Source organism: Pinus tabuliformis, chromosome X, assembly GCF_031772625.1.
Source record: "Pinus tabuliformis cultivar Carrire ecotype Pingquan chromosome X, CPIR1, whole genome shotgun sequence".
In the NCBI taxonomy this organism is placed as follows: domain Eukaryota; kingdom Viridiplantae; phylum Streptophyta; class Pinopsida; order Pinales; family Pinaceae; genus Pinus; species Pinus tabuliformis.
In genome coordinates this window covers 1007155965-1007179566 of record NC_142308.1, presented here as the reverse complement: position 1 = coordinate 1007179566, position 23602 = coordinate 1007155965, and positions in this window count along the sequence as shown.

Sequence of the window (23602 nt, the reverse complement as noted above, 5' to 3'; positions counted from 1 at the left end):
GAAATTTTCTAATTGAGATAAAGTAGAATGTTCTAAGTAAGGTGAGGTATGAGCATTACAATTTCCTAGGAAAGAATCTACTAAGTAGTTTCCAATGATGTTATTGCTGTATGCTACTGGTTCATTTTCTCCGACCAGTTCTGTTACTATGTATTTCTGATGTCTTTCCCGCTCAAATTTTATTTGATTTGGTTTACCATTGTAAGGGAGCCGCACGTGCGACTAGTCAGTTGCAAAATATCCATGAAGTTTTTCTAACCAATCCCTGCTAAGAATTAAGCCATAAAATTCTGGAATATTGGCAACTAAAATTTCGATAACTTGACATACTTTTGGGTTGGATGACAGCCTTACGGTAACATGATTTAATTCATCGATCACTTCGACCTTCGATTGATCTAATTGAACTATGCGCACAGTGGATTTTTGCGGTTGAACGTTCAATTTTGCACATATTGACTTTGGTAAGATATTCGATGAAGCTCCAGAATCCACTAAGCAATTATGCAATTTTTTCTTGAAAATTTCATAAGTAAGAAGAAATGGGGGAGTATGAGATCTTGATCTTCCTCCAATTAAGGCGATATCGTTTGGATCAACTTTATTGATCATATTAGTTGGAGGTCTTCCCATGTCATGGGAAGCTTGAGAGATTACAGCGGCGGGTAAAGGTGCAACTGGTACAACATGTAATTCTTTCAAAAGTATCTTTTGCTGGTGTTTTAACTTGCTCAATTCATAAAAAGTGATATTGGCCCTAGTATTTTTCATGTCTTCGATGATATTATACTCCATTTCATCCGAAATGATCAGTGTTTTAGATGGAGTTGATGGGTCTGTTTGGACTGGGCTAGTTTGAGTCGCTTTAGGTGTCGTTTTCTTGACTGCGATTTTATCCTTCGTCATCGAGCTTGTGCTCTTTGGCTTAGGTGTAGGTTGAGGAGGATCAAGTTGATTTCTACTGCGAGTAGTGACCGGGGATGCCTCTTGATCCTGTTTGTCTGGGAGGATGAAATCCCACATACCTTGTAACTCTACAACTTCTTTTTGATCGGTATGTTCTTCAGTAGCAATTTCCTCTTCTTCTTATTTGGATTCAACACATGTAATAGCATTAGGGGGTTTGGAATTGGTCGAAGGGTTCCTTTTAAAAGGTCTGTATGGCTTTTTAGAAGAATTTTCTGCCACTTGTTTCTTAATGTCGACCTTCTCTTTAGACATGGTCTTCAAAACTATTTGCAATCCTTCTAAATCGAATGGATCTTTCGATTGTTTTTTCTTGGGATCTTCCTTGAAAGTAACCTTCTTGGATTTTCATTCTTTTATCGCGTTTTTCTTTTCTAAGGCCATAATACATTTCTCCACTACTATCACTTCTTTCATATTTTTGACAAAATTTGTTTTGTTGGCCCTATCAACAAAGATTGCTATGTTTTATGGTAAAGCAGTGATGTACCATTAACTTCGCACTTCTTCGCTAGGCTGGGAAGCAGTAGGAATTTTGTTTAAGATTTTATTGAATCGTAAATTGAAATCTTTGATAGGTTCATTTGACTCGGCCTTAAGGTTAGACAAGTCGGTGATCAATGTTGCCATAGACCTATCATCACCAAACTTAGTCAAGAATTGTTGTTGGAAAATCTCCCAACTAGTAATAGATCTAGACAGTAATGAGAAATACCATGATCCAGTTGTTCCTTGCAGAGTATAAGGAAAAAGTCGAACAACAGAATCTTCGTTGGTAACTCCATTGAGATTTATGGATAGCATAAATTTATTTATATGTTCTTCCACTAGCATGTCTGCCTCAGGATTAAACTTATGCAACCATTTTTTAGGATGGGCCGGTAACTGACTCAAGGGTGCAGGCATTAAGATTGCCCCTGGGTTATTCCATGGAGATTGGGCCATTGCTGAACTACTAACAGAGGAAAGTGTAGAAGATGATCCCTGCAGTTGAGAAGATGAGGATATTACTACTCCAGATGATTGAGAAGGAGATGTGGGACACCAGTGGACTGATGGACAATGATCTGAAGTGGAGGAGTGGATGGTTGACTTTGCGGTGAAGAGGTTGAGATGGATGATGATGATGAAAGAGTCTCGCTATCGGACCCTTGAGGAGACTTCCTTGCTCTCTTCCTTGTAGGTAGAGGTAACTCGGTTGGCTGAACGCCAAATTTTTCGCTCTTTAATCTGGTAAGAGGATGAGCAGGGTTATATTGCAAAGTCAAGCTACCTTGAGATTTATCAGATTTTTGAGGAGATATAGAAAATCGTTGAAGCTTGTGAATCAAAGATTCAACTTTAGGAGGTTCAATAGTAGATTGTTCTGAAATGTCAGTGTTTGTAGTAGCGGCTGTTGCTCCTGTGACTTCTGGCTTTGGATTTAAAGATTCTAAACATGATGGAGAAGCCGGGAGAGATGGTGAGGGTGATTTACTCTCAGAATGGTATTTAGATTTGGATTTACTTTCCATTCACAGTTCTAGGCCCTCCTTCTAGCGCCAAATAAGCTGAAGCCCCGAAAATTGGGTCTACAACAAGGGGGATACCCACCCAGTTTGGACCTTGGTTAGAAGCTCCTTTTCCATTTGGTATAGTGGGTCCGACTGGGGATATGGGACCAGTTTCCTAATTTATGTGTGTGTGTGTGAATAACTGATATTTCCCTTCTAAAATTTCCTAAGTGAGATGCTCTAATTCTAACTCTAATCTAATAACATGTAAATTGTATTCTAATAAGCAGAAATATCTAAATCTACACTAACCCAATGTGTAATCCTTCTGTTATGTGATCTAAAATTATTTCAGATAACAATTGGTAATAAAGATCATTCAACTGTCATGAGAAAAGAATTCAATATAGATAAACCACTTCGTATAAAAAGTTAGACGAAACAGTTGTGAAAGGCATATCGCATAATAAGCTATTCATACATTAAGCATAAATAAATAGCTATCACCATACAAAAGTGCCAAATGATAACTCAAGCATTCACACATCAATATATAAACAACTAAACTTGAATATCACTTTTAACACAAAGTCAGAAATAGTTAAGAGATAGAAGTACCATTTATAACTAGTCCTACTCATGAGTTTCAAGCGATAATGATTGATCTCTTCATAATCCAACATCCACTAAGAGTACAGAAGTGCAACATCAGTAGCAAATATTAAATATAGATGTCAATAAATCCTATTCCATTCATTCATCAAAACCTCCTCAGAGGGTACAAAAGTGCATGTTCTGGGGATAGGTTTTTGATAAATTTCAGGACCCTTCTCTAAATGCATGAGAAGGGTTTAAATATTACTAACTAATTCTAAAAATAACTTATTACAAAAATGTAGCATGCGGTTTAAATGACTGTCCTCATTTTGGGAAAAAATAAAACAAAATCTAAAACTAAAACTGAATCTAAAACTAAAATTACTAACTATTTCTGTATCTACTCCTTGAAGTCGCACACGTTCAGCATCTGTTTGAGAAGGGTTGGTTGGCCAACTTTCGATATTAGCTGTTCTATGAAAACAGAATCGGCAAGAGCTAGCACTATCTTCTTGGCAGAATTGATGACACACTTGAGATTCATCCACTGGTTGTGTGGCTTTACCATGTACATCGAGAGGATAAGTTCAGAGGATGGGGTGATGGGAATATGTTCCATCTCTGGGACATTGCTAATTGTTCCTGTGACTATACCTTTTGTTGCCTGTACATCACTTGCAGGTGTCTTTGTACTTGGTCCCTCTAGATTGATCAAATCATTGAAGGTTTCCCATTCTTTATCTAGCTCTTTTCTGTTTGATGGTGGATGAACGATGAGAGGGGGAGGATCTATTTGTGGGGAGGTAAAAGCCTATTGCTATGGGAGCTCTTTTGATTCGGCAGTATCCTTTACTGACCCCTCGCTTTTACCATGCTCACTTTCTGATCTCTTCGAATGTTCAGGAGTTTCTTTCCCGGACTTATATTTAGATCTATTTGTGCCTGAACTTCCACTAAGACTAATACTTAGAGTCGGTTCCCTTATGGGTTCTAGGCATATTTTTTCCACAAGGATACTAGCTAACCTCCTTTCTCTATATATCTTGAACTGCTGAAATTCTGCTGGAGGAAATCGCATTTGGGCCGAATGCAAAACTTCTTCAAGCGTACTTTTCTGTTGGAACATGTCATCAAAAAGATCTTTTTCTTTAGAAAACACCTTTATTTTGACTGCAGTAGTGAAATTCTTAGCAATATCATGAGGGTCAAATGATCTTCCTAGAAACTTGAATAATTGTAGAAATGTTATGTTGTTTACTTCATTGAAGGCATGGCCTACATCAAATAGTGAGAAGTCCCCACAGGCTAGAGGAAATTGTGGCCAAATAGACTTCTTTTTGAGCTTCAAATCTTTAGTCAAACCTCCTTCTCCACAGGTTTGATAAGCAATTTCTCGTGCCAAGAGTTTATCAGCAACATACAAAGGTAGGACGTGAGGGGGAGCGAGACTTACTAATACCATAACATATGTAAACAGTTCTTCTCCAAACCATCTCGCAACAGGGAGTATATCTACCTCTGCTTCAGGAGAAAACCTTGGAACATCTTTATCATACAACATTTTGTATAGGGGCAACATGATTCGATGACAGATCTTGTAGAAGAATGCAGTGAACTTAGAATCCCACAATTCTTTGTGATAAACATGAATGGGTAAGGGGTCTTGAGTTGTCCATTTCCAACCCATCACAGGAAACTTGGAAATATAACAGATCGCATCCATCACATATGCAGACAAGTAGAAAGGGGGATAGATTCTCTGAGAAACAATTCTTTTAGACCGGTAATTTACAATGGCTCTGACTAAGTTATCAGAAAATATTTTAGCCCAGTCCACTATAGTAGCATCGGTGGCGGCTCCAATAATGGTAGCCATTTAGAAGAAATTTGTTAATGTTTGGCTTCCTAGAAAGTCTACAGAGCATAGCAGCAGCAAAGCAATACGGGGAGGTGAGAGAACCAGTGCTATACATGCCATGTTTGTCCTTTTTTAGCGGTTCATCTCTCCTTGACCAATCTTTGATGGTTTCTGCCAGGTCTTGATTTTCTTTAGCTAATTTCTCGATGAAATGTTTGTTATAATTCGCCTGTGGCTTTGGAAAATGATACAAGAGCATCAAATCTTGTGAAGTGAATGAGCCAATGAGTCCTTGACCCTGAGTCTTAAATTGTCTATCTCTGATATCTGTGCTGTCGAGTATCCATTTAACCAGGTCTGTGTATGGGAGAATTTTGGGCCTTGCCACTATTTGGTGTAAGAATGAACAAGCCAGCTCTGTAATGGATGCCTCAGAAGAACTATGTGAGGCTATAGTAGCCTCAACCTCCATTACTCTCGGATTCTCTTCCTCAAGTAGATTTTACATGCCTTCCCATGTAGAAATACCAACATCCCTATTACAAGTGGTGTCTATATACAAGGGTGCCATTTCCTTCTCTTCAGAGCTCGGGGCTTTGCCTTTCTTTCCCATGATATCCTACATACCGCTTCGTATATTTCTCTGCTATTCATTCCTACAATTTACAAGTGAAGTGAGAATAATGATATGGAAAAGGTGACAGGAAAGTTTTAAATGTTGCAGACGTATAAAATATACCACCTTACGTGAAATGACTTTTCGATAAGCACGAAATCATATTCCATTAATAACTAGCAACTAACTCATTAATTAGCATTAAACACATTACCAGGTGTCGGTTTATGGAAAATACTTCTTTTTGAACAATGAGCCCGAAAGATCTATGATTTTGTGATTTTGCAATTTGCTTCGCAATATCGGAGATCGCTACATCGCAAAATTGCAACATTGCAAGGTTTCTAGCTCGCTATATCGAATTATCGAATTATCGCATTATCGCTTTACCGCTCTATCACAAAATCGCAATATCGTGATATCACAATATCGCAATATCGTAGGAACGTGACATATGGCAATTTTCGTTAATCTGTTTTCTGCGAAATGCGATTTGCAATATGTGCCATCGCATATCGGCAGCTTAAAGTTTTTCAACGTAAGTGGTCTTTGATGCATGCAATGCAATATATGTTTGTAGTCCTGTATCGCGATCTCGCAGTCTTAGAATTTGGCTTGCAAGGAGGTATCCTATTATCCTTTTGCGATGCGATATTTCCTAAGGAATAATTCTACTTTATCATAAAACTTAAGCTTTTTTATATTTTTCAAGGGTATTTTCTTAAGTTTATGATGGTAAGTTTTATTAAAAAGGAAATACAAGCACTAATTGATTTTTAAAATTTTTTGACTAAGGGTCCCCACTTATTTAGTATTAGTAATAACAGCAAATAAGAAGGGGGCTTGTTGCTGGCCACAACACTAGGTAAAATTATCTTTCTTAGGAGATTCATCTCAAATCTAGCAGAATTAATTAGGGAATTAAATAACATGCTTAGAAAGGACTCATCAATTAAATGGACATTAGAGGCCAAACAATCCATTGAAGCTATTAAGGAAGAATCGACCAAGACTCCAATCTTGATTAGTCCCAACATTAGAAAAGAGTTTATTATTTTTTCATTTACTTAAGAAAACATCATTGTAGTTGTCTTGCTGTAAAAGAACAATCAAGGATATGAACAACCAATAGCATTCTTTAGTAAATCCTTGAGAGATGCCACATTAAAATACAATATCATGGAAAAACATGCATTGGCTCTAGTTAAAGCTATCAAAGATTTTAGAGTATACATTCTGTACTCTCACATCATTGCTTATGTTTCAAACTCTTTAGTTAAGGACATTTTGACACAAAATGAGCCTGAAGGAAAAAGAGGCAAGTGGATTGCCACAATATTGGAATATGACATAGAGATAAAACCTACCAAGCTCATCGAAGGCCAAGGTTTAGCCAAACTCATGGCTAAATCGAATTGTCAGGCCCTTGATATCAACTTCATTAGTGATTTGGATGATCAGGAGGAAATGGCAACTCCACAAATTAGTGAACCCTTTAATGAATCACCATGGTATGCAGATATTACATTTGTATTACTAAATTTACAAGCTCATCCTAGACTGACAAGAACCAAAGCTAGATTCTTAAAAATGAAGTCATTGAGATATTTTGTTATAGATAAAACATTGTTTTGGAAGGATAGTAGTGGTGTTCTCTTAACATGTTTATTAAAAAATGAGGCTAAAAATTTTTTGCAAGAGTTTCATGCAGGGGACTGTGGAGGAAACTTGTACTAGAAGAGTACTATGGACAAGATTCTGAGGGCTGGTTTCTACTGGCCTACTTTGTTTCCAGATGTCAAAAAAACATGTGACCTCTTGTCACAAATGTCATATCTTTTAGGGAAAAAGGAAACAATTACCCTTGCCTCTTAAACCAATTTCCATTGAGATGCCATTTCGACAATGTGGGTTAGACCTCATTGGAGAAATACACCCCCCATCCTCAGCTCAGCATAAGTGGATTCTAACAACCACAAACTATTTTACCAAATGGATAGAGGCCATACCTTCTAGGCAAGCCAGATACACTGTCATAATCACATTCCTAGAGAGTAATATCCTTTCAAGATTTGGATGTCCCGAGAAGCTCATTACTGAGAATGTAGTGACCTTTAAGTCAAAAGAATGATAGATTTCTGTAATAAATACCATATCACCCTTGGCCATTCCACAACCTATTGCCCTCAAGGTAATGGATTGGTAGAGTCATCCAACAAAAGCTTGGTCAATATTATCAAAAAGATAATGGAGGATAATACAAAGACATGAAACAAGAAGTTAGTCAATGCCTTATGGGTAGATAGGCTGACTACTAAAAAGTCCATTGGAACATCACCCTATTAGCTGGTTTATGAGATGGATGCAGGTTTATCATCATCCCTAGGAGTTTCAGTCATGGAAATCCTCCAGGAATTACAGGTGGAACCGAATGACACTCAGAGAAGAATAAACTAAACTATACACTTGCATCAGACCAGAGAAGAGGTTTATGTAAAATTACAGATTATCTAGGAAAAAAACAAGAAAGCCTTTGATAAAAAGACTAAAGAAAATGATTTTCACATAGGGGACAAAGTTCTGAAATGGGATTCAAGGAGGGAAGATAAAGGCGAGCATGGAAAAATTGATTTTGTATGGCAGAGGCCTTATGTCATTTTTGGCTACAGAGGCAATAATGCCTTTTTCTTGAGAAACATAGATCGATGAGATCTACCAGGAGGACCTGTTAATGGAAGGATGCTGAAGCACTACTTTTCCATTGACTTACAATAGTTCATTTTATTTTCCATCATTGTACATAACATTGCAGAATGTAGATTGGATTGGATGGTAATACTTTGAAGTTTAAGCCTGGAGACAAGGCCTTAAGATTTAAAAGATTTACTATCATAAGTATCAATAATGCAGATTCACAGAAGGATATTTTGCAAGGTAACGTCAGCCACAATTCAAAGGCAACTGATCTTTAGATTTCTTGACATTTCACTAGGAAATGCCACCCCCAAGTGGAGCCACTGTTAGGGTCCTATAGTGATAGGATTCATAATTTTGAATTGGCTAAGTTTGAGCCTTGTAATATTGTACATACCTTTGCTTTATGCAAATGTTTTCCATATTAAAAATTCTAAAAATATAAAGAGGGTATGTCCTAAAAGAAATATAAAAGGACAAAAAAAATAAGAAGATATAAAAAAATGAAAATATATGAACCCTGAAAACAAAAATGGATCATGAAAATTCGCAAGTCTAAATGCCACTACTATTTTACTACTTTACTATCTTAAATAATGGTTGTGTGTATCTTGTCATACATGCCACAACCCATGGTAGTCAAAGTTCTTAATCTTGGCTATTTCATGCTTTCAATTTTATGTTTATAGTTAGAGAATAAAATATGACCAAACAGTTTAATCTTGGCAGATCATTAGATGGGTAGAGAAAATAAAAGAAGCTCATCAATTTAATCTGAGCCCTTGGATGATATAAGGTTAGAATTAGATAGTTTACATTTCAAAAGAAAAATGAATGATAAGGGTTTGCTAGCCTAAATGGACCCAAATAAAATGAAGAAAAAAATGGTAGGGTAAGTAATGGGTAAGTAGAAGAAAGTTTGTTGAAGTATAAACTTGATTGGATAAAAGAACATTTATCATGATTGATTATATGTTTCAATGTGCATGAGCAATTAAGAAGGCAAAATCAATGGTTAACAAGTTAATTTAATTAAATCCCCTTCATTCTTTTCACCCATTTACTTACTAATTTCCCCATCCACAAGTAAGTTCTAGTACTTAAAATCCTTCAAGTCATAAAGGCTCAGAGCATTTCTTTGACTTTTGGTGGGACCGGACCCTCGGCTTAATGACTTATGGACGTCAAGTGTTAGAATTCCCATCATAAAATTTATTTCCCTTCATTACCCTAATAAAACCCCTTTTCCTAAGGTTAAACTCAATTTTCCTTTGAAAAGTAAATAACCCCAAGTTAAAATTCCATTTCATTTGAAGAACCCACAAAAGTGCTTTATCCTAAGTGTAAGTGTATGTGAAGAAAGTGCATCAATATTAGATTATGCTTAGTGGTATGTTCACTCCACACATTCATATGATATTAATTTTTAACATAATTATATTATTCTTGATATACCTTTTGCCGTATATTAAATAAATCTCCTATATAAATATCCCAACCCTTAGTTTTAATATAAATTATACATTGTCCCATATTCCCAATAAAACCCACTTAGTACACCACTGCGTGGTAAAGCTAAGCTAATCAGGTCATTAAGCTCAACTCGATTGTTTAATCCTATGATTAAATCCTAATTAATCCCAAACCGCCAAGGAATAAAGCCCCGGGCCCCCACCCCGACACCTCCTCTCATGTCATCCATGCACATCCCTCGCCCGACTCTCATCTGATCATCAACGCTCACATCCAATGGTCCACATCCATATCGGGTGCACCTGATGGCCCACCTTTACCTGCCCGATAAAGTGGTTTTCCCCGGCCCCCAACTGCTACATGTCAAGCGCTGGAATAGATCGTGTGACCCATCCTAAATACCGCCTCCTCAATGAAAGCGGTGCGATGGCTTGAGAAACCACCTCCCAGCCAAGCCCGAAAAGCTACCCACTGTTCATTCATAAATTACTCGCCAAAAAGTGACTGTTGCTCAATAAAAAGGCTCAGAAGCCCCTTTTCACCTTTTTTTCGCTCATTTGATGTGTAAACCTCTACAAACCATTGCGACTCCTGCAAACACTGAATTCTACCATTGAACTCCAATTTCGCTCCTGAGGAAGTTGTAGAGACCCCAATCAACCTCTCAGTCTGTACCAGAGGCATTTAAATTTCTGCAGTTGTAAAGAACATTGAATTTGAAGTTAATTGACCCAATTCCAGGTATTTGAAGACGAATTTACCGAACAACCCTTTCAATTTGAAAATGTTCATTCTATAAAGTGTTTTAATTAAGTAAAATTAATTGAAATTTCTTTAAATTTAAAAGTCTATGCCCAAACCCTTCTGAAAGCTTCTAGTTTCCTTCAAAAACTCTGAATAAACTTGTGAAAGCCAAATTCAAATCCAGAAGAACTGAATTATAGCTACTCCCGTCACCATGGATGTTAGACCTATCACAACTCCCCATTTGGACCTTGACCACATCCCCCTGGCAGACAGGGATTTTCAACTCAGAGACACAAGTGCATATGAGGTCCTGTTAAAATTTCATTGTTTGAGTAAAGACAGATATCTGAACCATTCTGATGACATTGGCCTTTGGGACTCCAGTTTTCCCAAATACCAATTTCGCCAAGTACATATCTTTCCTGAAATTGTCCATATGTACCATGCCTATTACATTCCCAGCAAGAGAGCTATAATGTCCCCTGACCAAAAAGTCCTGTTTACCATCACAGCTAAATCAATCAATGAGATGTTACAAGTCCAACCAGGTCCAAACCTAACCCCACTCTGAATTGGAGATTTGTGAGACTAGTACACCAAATTGAGTCCATCAAAACTAGTCCAAATGTTCCTAACTTTCATTGTAGAAAAGAAACACATTCCTAAAGATGCCCCTCCATACGTTTATGCCATTTTTCTTAAAGGGGGAAGCATATTGTCACTATGATATCATGTATTCTCGGTTGTACCATCGATGAATTTGTTGATGAGCTTATCCTAGCCTTGATGTCCATTTTTACCCCAAGAGAGCCTCCTAGTACTTTGTACAATTATGCCCAGTCCATAGTTGAAAGGATGCACGAACAATTTATTAGAATGCACAATGAGAGAGTATTCAAATACTCATATGTACTATACCATATGTTTTTGTATTATTAGTTAGAAAGATTTCCCTTCAGCCTCCAAAAGCTGGATACCAAAGGCCAGCCTAGGTCTGGCATATTTTGGACACCATTACTCCACAGGTATTCATCACCATACACATATAGAGACTTCATTGACTCTTTTGTCCATCCAGTCATGACTATGCTGACAGGAATTCCTCCACCCAAAATAAGCCAAGGGAACAAAAGAGTCCTCCAATTGTCCAAGCAAAGTAAGGTGGGAGATTGGTACCTTTAAATAAAAATCTATGGTTTCCAGCTTACCCCATACAAACTGCCCAGACACCTCCCCATGAGGTTATTTTCTCTAGAGTATTATAGGCATATAATGAACTCTCATGAAGTCAACTTTGTCTTAGCCAAGAAAAGAACTCATTTCAAAGTCAAAAATCAGTTAGGCCATTTCATTTTTAATTCTAAAGAAGCAAGGCAGGAAGCAGATCTGATTCTACAACAAATGAAGTTCTAAAGTAGTTTCATGTGGAGATATGACCCTCAAGGGTTTATGACTAAACATAGACAAAAGGTCAAATTGGGGCCTTGCATTCATCACCCCATACCAGAGATAAAGAGATATGCCAATCAATCTGAGTGGTTGGAAAACACTTTCATAGGTAGGGATAGTATAAAGGTAGATGTTGAAAATACCTTGATTGATCTAGAGAGATAGCTAGATGAAAACTCATTCCTGCAGCTACCACAGCAAGAAGCAACCATGAGTACCCCTATTGTTTTGCAGAATCCTCAAAATGAGGAAAAGATTCTCAAGAGGAATAGAGAGGGAGCCTCCAATTCAAGTATGGAAACTTCAAATGTGTAGTATGAAGCCAGCCAAAGGAAAAGGCCAAGGCTTAATCCTGTTTCAGAACAGGAAGACATAGAAGGTTCAACAGAAGTAACTAATTCTGAGTTAGACATGAGGAAGGGCACAACTCAATCTGGAGAAACACAGGACCCATCTGAATCATAGAGTCAGATATTAGAAAGGCAACTTAGTGTAGAAGTCTCCACATTTAGTAGGCATGCTGATAAAGATAGAGATATTAAGGACATGTTCAAATAAATCAAAATGAGAAATGAGAAACTAAAGAAACAGCCTTATGCATAGTATCTCAAACCTACACCTACAAATCAAACTAGGTTGTTGTTAGCTTTTGACATCAAGGAAGGAAAGATGCAAATGTCCTTCATAAAGCTAACTTTACAACAACCAAGGACATCAACAGATTTCAAGAAGATCGATTTTGAGCTATTTCCAAGGGATATTCATCATCCCATTGACCAAATTGAATTTCACAAACAGGCTTGAGAAATAGAAAAGCCATAACTACCCATCAGTTGCAGAATTCATTGAACAACATCTAAAACCTAGTATCAGTTGGAGAAGGCCTCCTCATAGGCCAAAGAAACTAGAATCAAGTCTTTGGAAGACTTAGTGATTGAGTTGGGATATGATCCCAAACACATCACCAACTGATAAAGAAAAAAGATAATGACATTGCAGCACTCAAATACCAATTGAGGATACCTTAGCTGCAACATCCCTAGACACAGGAAGTCTTGGAAAGTCAAATCAAGCATGAAGAGTTGATGGACTTAGTCCTTAAACTAAACGACCAATTAAGGGAGACAAAGAAGGAATTGGACAACCTAATCCAATTAAAGCAAACTGATATTGCCACTACCTCAGTGAATGTCATCCCAGTAGTTACCATGGTTGTTCCTTCCACATTGGTAGCCTCATTGCCTCCCACAGCTCCTATGGACACAACATAATAGGTTTCAACAGAGTCTACATCGGTAGCAGGTACATCAGGTGAAGAAGCAACAAAGTTGGTTAGAGCTATGGAAGAGGATGTCCGTACAGGGAACACTAATGAATAAGCTCAAAGTAAAGGTGACGAGCTTGGAAACTGATTACAAGCTTGCTAAAATCATGCACAAAGAAGAAGTGCAAAAATATGCTAGGATGAGTGAGATATTAAAAGCCATGGAGAAGGACCTAACATTAAAAGAACCCCCTGGGCAAGCTAAAGAATAACTATGGGCCAATATTGTTGACTCTATAAATGATATTTTGGCCTTCTATTTAGGTGATTTTTGAACAAATAGATTTAATAAAGATGGCTATAGAGGCCATTCAAAGAGTAAAAGAAGAATTAGGAGAAATGCCAGAAGAAACTACCAGAATTATTCAGTTCCTTAATAGTAAAAATAAGGATGATCTTTAGGAATTGGAAATAGATGATAGAACATAGAGAATTTTGGAGGTTAGAAATGTCCTCTCTAGGAGAAACTTAATGCTAAACTTGGAGGACAAGTGTCAGAATATGTAGCTAGCCATTGACAGATTTATGGCTAAGTTTCAAATTTTGAGAGAGAAAGGGTTACCCAGTCCCTTAGAGATAAATGACAAGCTCATGGCACAACAAGATTACAACAACAAAATCAGAGAGCTAGCAAAAGAATAGGTTAATACATCGTTAATCAGGGCATTGCCAATAGGCAAAGTACTTTATCATACATTTGAATACTTGTTTTACCTCCAGCATGAGGTAAAACACTTGTTTATCAATAAACCTACTTTTTGCAAGTACAGTGAGGCATATGAAATATATAGGAGGATGCTAAAGATCCAATTACCTCATGCTAAAACATGGGAGAAATTCACTGATTTACTGTGAGAAATATGCATTAAAAAGGTTAATGTACAGTAAAAGAAAAACAACTAGGTAAAAAGATGAAGACAGATCAACAAAGTTAAAGTTTATCACTGTCAAAGTGTATGAGATGAAAGCCAAAAGTAAATGAAGCTTCCAACGTGAAAGATCAAACAAAAAATTATCATAAATGGATAAAATCAAACCATAAAAGTCAGCAGTACCAAAATAAAAGGGACAACATGAAGCATTTCAATAGCTATCTCTATCTTCTTGCAAGAAGATATTTTTATTTCCTATATTAAATCTCAAATTAGTTTGAGATATTTTCTAATAAACTTTTGTATAAATACTTCACAATTCAAAGTATGTAGGGTGGACTCTATTAGACACTTCTATATACTTTTTGATCAAGAAGAACCAGAAGGTTATTGTATGAGTTGATGAGCCAAAATGCTGGATTAATTAATAAAGATCAGACTATTCCAGGGATTCATGTGTTGAGCGAGTTTCAGACAAGTATTTTCATGTGTCTTTGTCATTCTCTCAAAGTTTTTCATCAACTTATATGTGTTTCAATCTAAATGCTACAACTGGAATAATATTTCAGAACTTGTTTAAATCACACTCTCTTTTAACAGTTAAGCATTTGAATGTTTTCTTCTGACATTTAAATTAAAGAATTCTTAATTTCTCTTTGGTTTAAATTGATTTCATAAATAATCCAGGTTAAAGAATTCTCAATTGCCCTTTGATTTCGATTATCCCTTCGTTCCTCATACATTATCCGTGCCTGAGAACCCTTAACTGCTCTCTCATCCCGAGTGAAGCCCTTTCACCCTTTTGTCTTAAATATTTTAAATACACTATGCTATCTTGCCCTTGGAACATCCCCTTTGGTGAGTTTATCCGGCCTTGCTTCCTTACCAGTTGAATCCATAGCCCAATGGTCTAAAAGGCATCAATTTATCCATCTGTTTAAGAGATCCCACCACCCAATTTCAAACAAAATCAAAACCCCTTGAACAATCATAGCTAGCCTAAAACATCTTAACTAAACAAAGTTAAAACTTAAAGAGAGAGCCCTCTCTAAGCATCAGGAAGGCTATGTCCTAATCTCCAAAAGTCAATAATGGTTACCTTTGGTTTTTCCTTCTTATTACTTCAAAGGAATTATTAGAGTGATAACGGGGTAAACAATTTCGAGGGTTTATATGATCAAAGCATAAATTTTATCTAGAGTTGAGGGTTTAATGATTATGATAATGCAGATCTTGAAATTTTTTGTAATTTTTACATGGCTATGAATTTGGACTCTGGAGAGTTCTTCCTTTTTACTAAAGATGATTTCTGTTCTTATGGGTAAATAATTTGGAGGGTTTATATGATCAAAGAATAAATTTTATCTAGAGTTGAGGGTTTAATCATTATGATAATGCAGATCTTGAAGATTTTGGTAATTTTTACATGGGTATGAATTTGGAATATGGAGAGTTCTTCCGTTTTTACTAAAGATGATTTTTTTTCTTATGGGTAAACAATTTCGAGGGTTTATATGACCAAAGCATAAAATTTATCTAGAGTTGATGGTTTAATGATTATGATAATGGGATCTTAATTGCAGTGAACAATTCATGAAAAGAGGGTTTAATGATTATGATAATGCAGATCAGGGAAAATTTTAAGAACCCCCCCTAAATTTATAAATATAATAAATGGGCGAATCTCCATGGTATATAGGAAAAATGGAATGCGATTTTATCAATAATATAATATGTATATATAATTTTTTGGCGAATCTCTCACTAGGCATGGCGAATATTTTACTCAATTATAAAATCTTGTAAGATCTTGGTGAGTCTTTCACTAAATAATAAAACTTTGTAAAGTCCTAGTGAATCTTAGCATAGGCTACATGCTGGTTTAATTCCCCCATTTAAATAGGCTACATTCTAGGTGAATACAATGGGTCAATACCATGTGCCATTTTGGTGAATACCATGGGTCAATACCATGTGCCATTTTTATTTTTATTAATTCTAATATTAGGGTTAATAATGGTTTTTTGCATGGTATTAATAACAATCTAGTTCATGGTATTTGTCCCATAGTATTTTGGCCATAGGTTTCACCTAAATATAACCCATTTTTTGAGTGTTCGTAAATATGAGGTGACTTATGGAGTAAATATAAAAAAATGTTTTATTTGTTTACCATACCTCTCGTTTATTTATATTTTTATTAATTTACCATACCTCTTTTACAAATATGGTATTTGGCCCATAGGATTCACTTAAATAAAACCTCTTTCTTGAGCCTTCATAAATAGAAGGAGGGTTATGGACTAAATATAAAAAGAGGTTTTATTTATTTACGATACGTCTAGTTTATTTATATTTTTATTTATTTACCATATCTTTTGAGTAAGTATAAAATGACTTTTTATTTATTTACCATACCTCCACTTTACTTATATTTTTATTTGTTTACACCCTTACATGTATATAAGTGACTTATGGAGTAAATATAAAAAATGTTTTATTTATTTACCATACCTCTCATTTATTTATATTTTTATTAATTTACCATACCTCTTTTATAAATATGGTATTTCGCCCATAGGATTCACTTAAATAAAACCTATTCTTGAAAATGGGCGAATGGATTCACTTAAATAAAACCTATTCTTGAAAATGGGCGAATGGAAGGTTGTAAGTCCTAATTTCAAGGGCTAAATTTACCTTTTTTACCCTCTCCCTTAAAATAAGGTGCGCTATTTGAGGTGATTTGCAAAAATGTACTATGATACAAAATATTCGCCCACTAAAAATTTAAAACCCCTTAATTTCGCCAAAGGGCGAACATTCGCCCCTAAAATTATCCTTGATGCAGATCTTGAAGATTTCGGTAATTTTTACATGGGTATGAATTTGGACTCGCGAGAGTTCTTCCTTTTTACTAAAGATGAGTTTTGTTCTTATGGGTAAACAATTTTGAGGGTCTATATGATCAAAGCATAAATTTTATCTATATTTGAGGGTTTAATGATTATGATAATGCAGAGCTTGAATGTGGTTAACAATTCATGAAAAGACAATGCACAAGTAAGCATTTTGCATGTCCTTATTGAGATTTTGGTAATTTTTACATGGGTATGAATTTGGACTATGGAGAGTTCTTCCTTTTTACTAAAGATGATTTTTTTTATTATGGGTAAACAATTTTGAGAGTTTATATGATCAAAGCATAAATTTTATCTAGAGTTGAAGGTTTAATGATTATGATAATCCAGATCTTGATTGCAGCCAACAATTCATCAAAAGACGATGCACAAGTAAGCATTTTGCATGTCCTTATTGTAAAAACGGTTTAATGGTTATGATAAGGAAAATCTTGATTGTGGCCAACAATTCATCAATGGACAATGGACAATTAAGCATTTTGCATCTCCTTATTGTATAGATCAATTCACTCCTACCTAGCTTTTCTAGGGTCAGAATGCATGAAATTTTATTTTTTATTTTCACCTTTTTTTAGTGTTTGATTTTTTGTGTAATGGACTCCACCATGCCCAAATTCAAAGGGATCAAGTGATGAAAGAAAAATTTCTGGTAGGATGCAAATTCTAGACCTTCCTTAAACTTTGTTACATGAAATTAAAGTTTCTTGTAATCATGAACATAAAATATTTTATGTTTCATCCTTAGATTCTCATCTCAATGCCTACAGTTTTAAACCATGTTACTATATTTTAAGTAGAATATAATTAGATCCATTAAACCTTACAACTCACCAAAAATTAGGTTAATTTTAGCTAAAAATAATGAACCTGAATGGCTTTTGTAATTTAGATTCAATGCTTATGACAATGATTAAAAATGGAAGAACCCAAATGGTATGATAAATTTTACCCACCCATCAATTTCCAATACATTTCCTATTATTCTGAACCTAAACAGGGAGAGTACAAGAAGAAGAGGAGCCTGGATGTGGTGGACCCCGACTTGCTTTATACTTTTCAAAAGTTGGGCATGGCCTTGACTAGAAAAAGAGATTGACCAATACTGTTGTAGATGTTGTTTTGACAATGTTTTCATTGCTACCATGCATAGGTAGACTCTATAGGAATTTCATGTTATCCTTTGTTCCTTATAAGAGGTAATTTTAGAGTACCTTTATATAGTTAGGAAGTAGCTTGGCAGGGTTGTTCCTCACGTTGATAACTATTATGCTGCATTGTATTTTTTGTAGTGATAGTTCCTTCTATTAAATCCCTAAGCACACTTTGTTACCCATGGAAATATCCACTTATTTAAATATGAATGAGATGGAGACCAGACAGTTTGAGAGAACTCTTATAGTTGTAGATGAGAGGAGTTATGTGAGGTGAGAGGAGTTCTATGACATATATTGAAGGATGCACTGCACCATTTTATGACACCAATCATCTCCATGCCACAATAGTGGATCTCTATTGCACCGAGGGAGCAACGATAAAGTATTCCACTGTAAATAATTGGTATGTCAGGTACGAGGAATGCAGACATGGGATTTATAATTTTATTACGAAAAGAGGTTTGTGTGATGGAGACAAATCCTACAGGTGAATCATATCATTATATTTCTATGAAATCTCATAATGTGTTCAATACAAAAATATGTATGTACTCTTGAATTTATCTATGTTGTAATAAGATCAAGAATAAATTTTTCATTGCAAATAATTTGGATCTACCATGTAATTTTACTTTACTACATGGAATTCTTGATTTGTTAGATCCCAACTAGTTAGGGTTGAGTTTATTTTTGTTGTAATAAGATTAAGAATAAAGTTGTCATTTTAATCACTGAAATATACAATGTAAAATTTAATGACTACACGAAATTATTTATTTGTTAGAGCCCAACTTCTTAGGATTATAAAGAGTCCTCTTTCATGACAATATTTATGAATGCTCTATTCTTGCTCAAAGAATTACATATTACAGAAAGGTGGAAAATAAATGAGATGCAATTGGATGGTTTCTATTTTAAAATGTGTGGAGGGAGTATAAAATCATTTTCAGTTGCGTTCAAATAGTTTGGAGCACCCACTAAAGTGCTTCAATTTCCTCCTACTTAATTCCATTTCTACTATCCCAATGCTTCTAAAAGTCCTTCTCCAAAGTGTTCTCTTAACTATCTTGGAGGGAAATTGTTTACTTGATTAGAACCCACAGATTACAATTTCATTAGAATCAAGGGATGAGAAATCTTCATATTCTTCAATATATTCCACAAGTTAAAAGCATATCGAATGATTTCCTTTTTGATTAATTGATACAACAATCAGTCGATAATTTGTTAGGATTTTGAGACCTTTTTCAATGATTCTTTTTCTCAAATTTATGTTCTCAATTAAAGAAATTAAAGAAAAAGTGAAAATGATGCAATGGAAGGACTTTCTTTTTTAGTGCTTAAGAATGCCTTGCGAATGTGAAGGGCTTGTTTTTTTCTTGACTCAAAATTAGTCGCATTCGACTTCCTAGCATTTATTTTAATTTCATTTCTGTCGTGTTTATATTTCTATCGTTGAAGTTGGTGATCTACTATGTGTGTAATAGAAAGTATTAAATACTAAACACTCTCAAAGGTGATATTGATGGATGACTGACTTTAAATGACCCTACTTGACACTTTAGTATTACACGGTCATCCAAATAAATTATTAATCAATATTAAGGGGAAGATGATTAATGTGTAATGTTTCTTGGCTTGTCATATAATTACTGCATTTTGGCCCCCAATAATATATTTGAGGCTACATTTTGGTTGTTATATGTGGACCTTTCCTTTAGCTTAGAAAAACATCGAGGATAAATGCCCACTGCATTGGCATTGGACATTAACAAAAGGAATTCACCAAAATTAGTAGAGGACATGGGAGCAATTGGTACAATGAGTGGATAATGCTAGAGAAACACCGAGGCACCATAATTTCTTGTGGATTTAGACTCACTCAAAATTAACTAGTCACAAAAGGTACCTTTTTTCCCGAATATTTTCATGTATAAATAAATACTAAAAATGAAATTTTAGACTAATTATTAGAACTAATAATTTTCAGATAGTCATAATTTATAATTAAATAGTATAATATGATTAATATTATTGGACAAAACTATAGGGTCTGACTGTGAGGGTAATTGTGACAATATATGTACACTTCTCATTATATTAGACAGTCATCTCTCAGAGTGTGATATCCATCCAATGAAATATACTCCCAGAGGCCATTGTGGGATTGAAATTTTTTCTTTCAGTGGAAAAGTGGTGATATGTTTTCTTAGGCCTTAGTGTTCTACTTCCCTGAGGTTTTGACACTACCCACAGCTAGCACCTTCATTCAACCAAGTGATATACTCATCTTGGAAAGTTGAATCATTTTGTCTCCACAATCCAGTATGATGTTGGATCAATCTCATTATCCTAAAAATATAGGTCATAATAGCGAGTAACTTTTACTGTGGGAAAAGAATATCCAAATTTAAGGAACATGACTCTTTTAGAACAAGCAATAAGGATATCTTTTACATTTATCTTTTTTTTTTTTCGATTTGTTTTCACAGGTTATCTATTGTATGATATTTTTAACATGTAACTTAGTTGGTATGATTGTGCCTAAGGTTTTGTTGAAGGTTTAACACTAATCTCCTAAGGTGTTATTTTCTATGGTGACGTTTTATTTGTTTTGTTTATCTAGGTCATCTAGCCGCATAGTGGCCACTATCGAACGTTGAGGTATATGTTGTATAAATATTTTATATTATACTTTATTTCATATTCAAGTATTCATCGTCTTTCATGTCTTATAATCTGCATTGTATCTTCTTTCATTTTCAGTAGAGGAACTCAATATTGATGGTAAGAAGTAGCAATTGAAGAAAGAGGAGAACAATAACACTCAAGGGACAAATGCAAAATGAGAGAGAAAAGAGAATATGTCTAGAGATACCCTTGGAGCCAATATCTTGCATAAGACACAATCATAGAGACTGATGGTCAAGTCTGCAGAGTTGGTGAATTCACTTGTAATGTTTTGGCAACACCGTGATAATGTTTTGAAAAATAATAATATTTCATGTGTAAATTGTAGTCCAAATGATATTAAGTTGGAAACTCATATTATAATACTTGATATTTATATAATAAAATTTATATGGTTGAAATTATTTTTATTTGCACTTGATATTATTTAGTGTTGTAGTTAACATATGTAACTTTGCATTATCATATTAGATAAGCATGCATATTGTATGGATTTTTTTTTTTAAATTTAGTCACAAAATCATACTAATTAATTTGTGTTGATTAATAATAAACACATAAAATCAATCTAAAACTACTAAATTAGTAGTTTATATTAATTAATGATGAACATGAATAAAATAAAAATATGATTGAATTAGTTTTTTATAATGATTATGAACGAAATTAAATGAAATTGATAGAAACTACTAAATCAGTCGTTTATATAATGAATATGAAAACACCAAAAAAAGATAAATGACAACTGCAAATGATAAAGTTTTGATTCAAATTATCACTAAATTTTGCAAATATATGACTATTAGTAGCTAGCTTACAATATCTTATAACACAGCTAAAACTTAGTCATATTTCTTTGGTCATTAATTGGTTTTCTCAAGGATTCATATAGTAATATATTTTGTTGTGTATTTTGTCATTAATTGCGATAATTAATTACTAAACCAATGAAAAATTTATGACTAAATATACTACTAGATGTTAAAATTGACAAAACCAATTAATGACTAAGCTAAAAATGATTAAAAGTTGGTCGCGTTATAAGATACTGTAAATTAACTACTATTGGTCACTAACTGAAAAATGGTCGTTTATATGAAAATATTAGTTGTTTTTTTAGTAATTAACTGGTTATTTTGTACTAGTGATCAATCACTCAAATCATTGTTAGGTATTCATTGAATCTTAGATTAGTAAGGGACATGATTTATGCATGGTCATAGCATGCTAGTGCCTTTATTTTAATGCACCTCAGTTACTTAGTGGTGCACTCCTCACTCGCTTATGTTCGTGATGACAGTATGGATCACTAAGGCTTCAATTAGTCTTAAATGGTATCAATTTTATCTAGGATGACATTATTCCCCACGAAGAATTCAATTGGTCTTAATTGGTATCAATGGGTATGCCCCTTAAAGGGCCGCTAGCATAACTGGATGATTTTTCATCTTTGGCTATCAAGTAGTATGACAGGGCACACATCTGGTTCAAATTCCTTGAAATTCAACTTGGTGTGATGAAAATAGGGGTTAAGACTTCATGCCATCCAAGTTTTAAGTTGGGGCTAGAAGCATGCCTCATATAGGCATCAGGTATCAAGTGCTTTTGTGCCTTATGGGCCATGTCCATCACAATTTCACATGTACAATGCCCTGTTTTCCATTCAATATTTGAATGCAATTGTGGGATGAAAGATATTATTTTCAATTCCCTCAATTTTACACAGAAATGTGAGGTCTGAGTGCCTACATTCATTCATATAGCTTTCATATTATTTCTAGTTTTATAAATATTTCAGATGAAATACTCAAAAGAAAACAATGTAATACTAAGATTTTGAATGTATGTTAGTGGTCTAGTTTTCCCTCAAGAAGAAAAGTAGCACAAGTACACTTGCCTTGTAATGATCCCGCACTACTTTTAGCTAACAGCCCTCTATATTTATAGCTTGCCATGATTCACCCAAACGATGGTTTCTTTTGAAAACAAAATCCCCACTTCATGCAACTGCACTATAAGAAGGATGTCGAAGATGATGAGACTGATGGGGAATACCAGTAGGTCCAAATAGATTATAAACTCATAAAACAATTTGACTAATGGAGGGGGTATAGCCACCTCTCATGGAGCTAAGCGGAGATGGCAATGAAAAAGAAACCTTAGAATTTGCATAGTAGAGCGAAAACGAATTGTGTCGAAAGATTACGTACAACCTAATAAACAGCAAATGTGTAGGTGTAATGTAAGAAAGTATGTCAATATTTTGTAAATATCAAGAAATATATATATATATATATATATATATATATATATATATATATAGATATAATAAAAAGTAATGACAAAATGGAATCAAATGTTGGCATCACATGTTTGAATTAATATTCAAATTAAAATGCAAAAATAAAAATGTAAAATATAATGTAAAATGTATCAAAATCTCTCTCTCTCTCTCTCTCTCTCTCTCTCTCTCTCTCTCTCTCTCTCTCTATATATATATATATATATATATATATATATATATATAGAAGATACAAAAACAAAACAAATTTAAATGTTGCCTTCATATTTTTTAATTAATATTCAAATTAAAACATATATAAATGTAAAATGTAAAATGTAATGAAAATATAAAATGTAGAATAATTCAAAATGTAAAATACTAAATGTAAAATGTAAGGAACATAGCTACCAACATGGGGGGCTTCACGCAATGAACCTCTGACATAGCACGTACGTTCATGGCA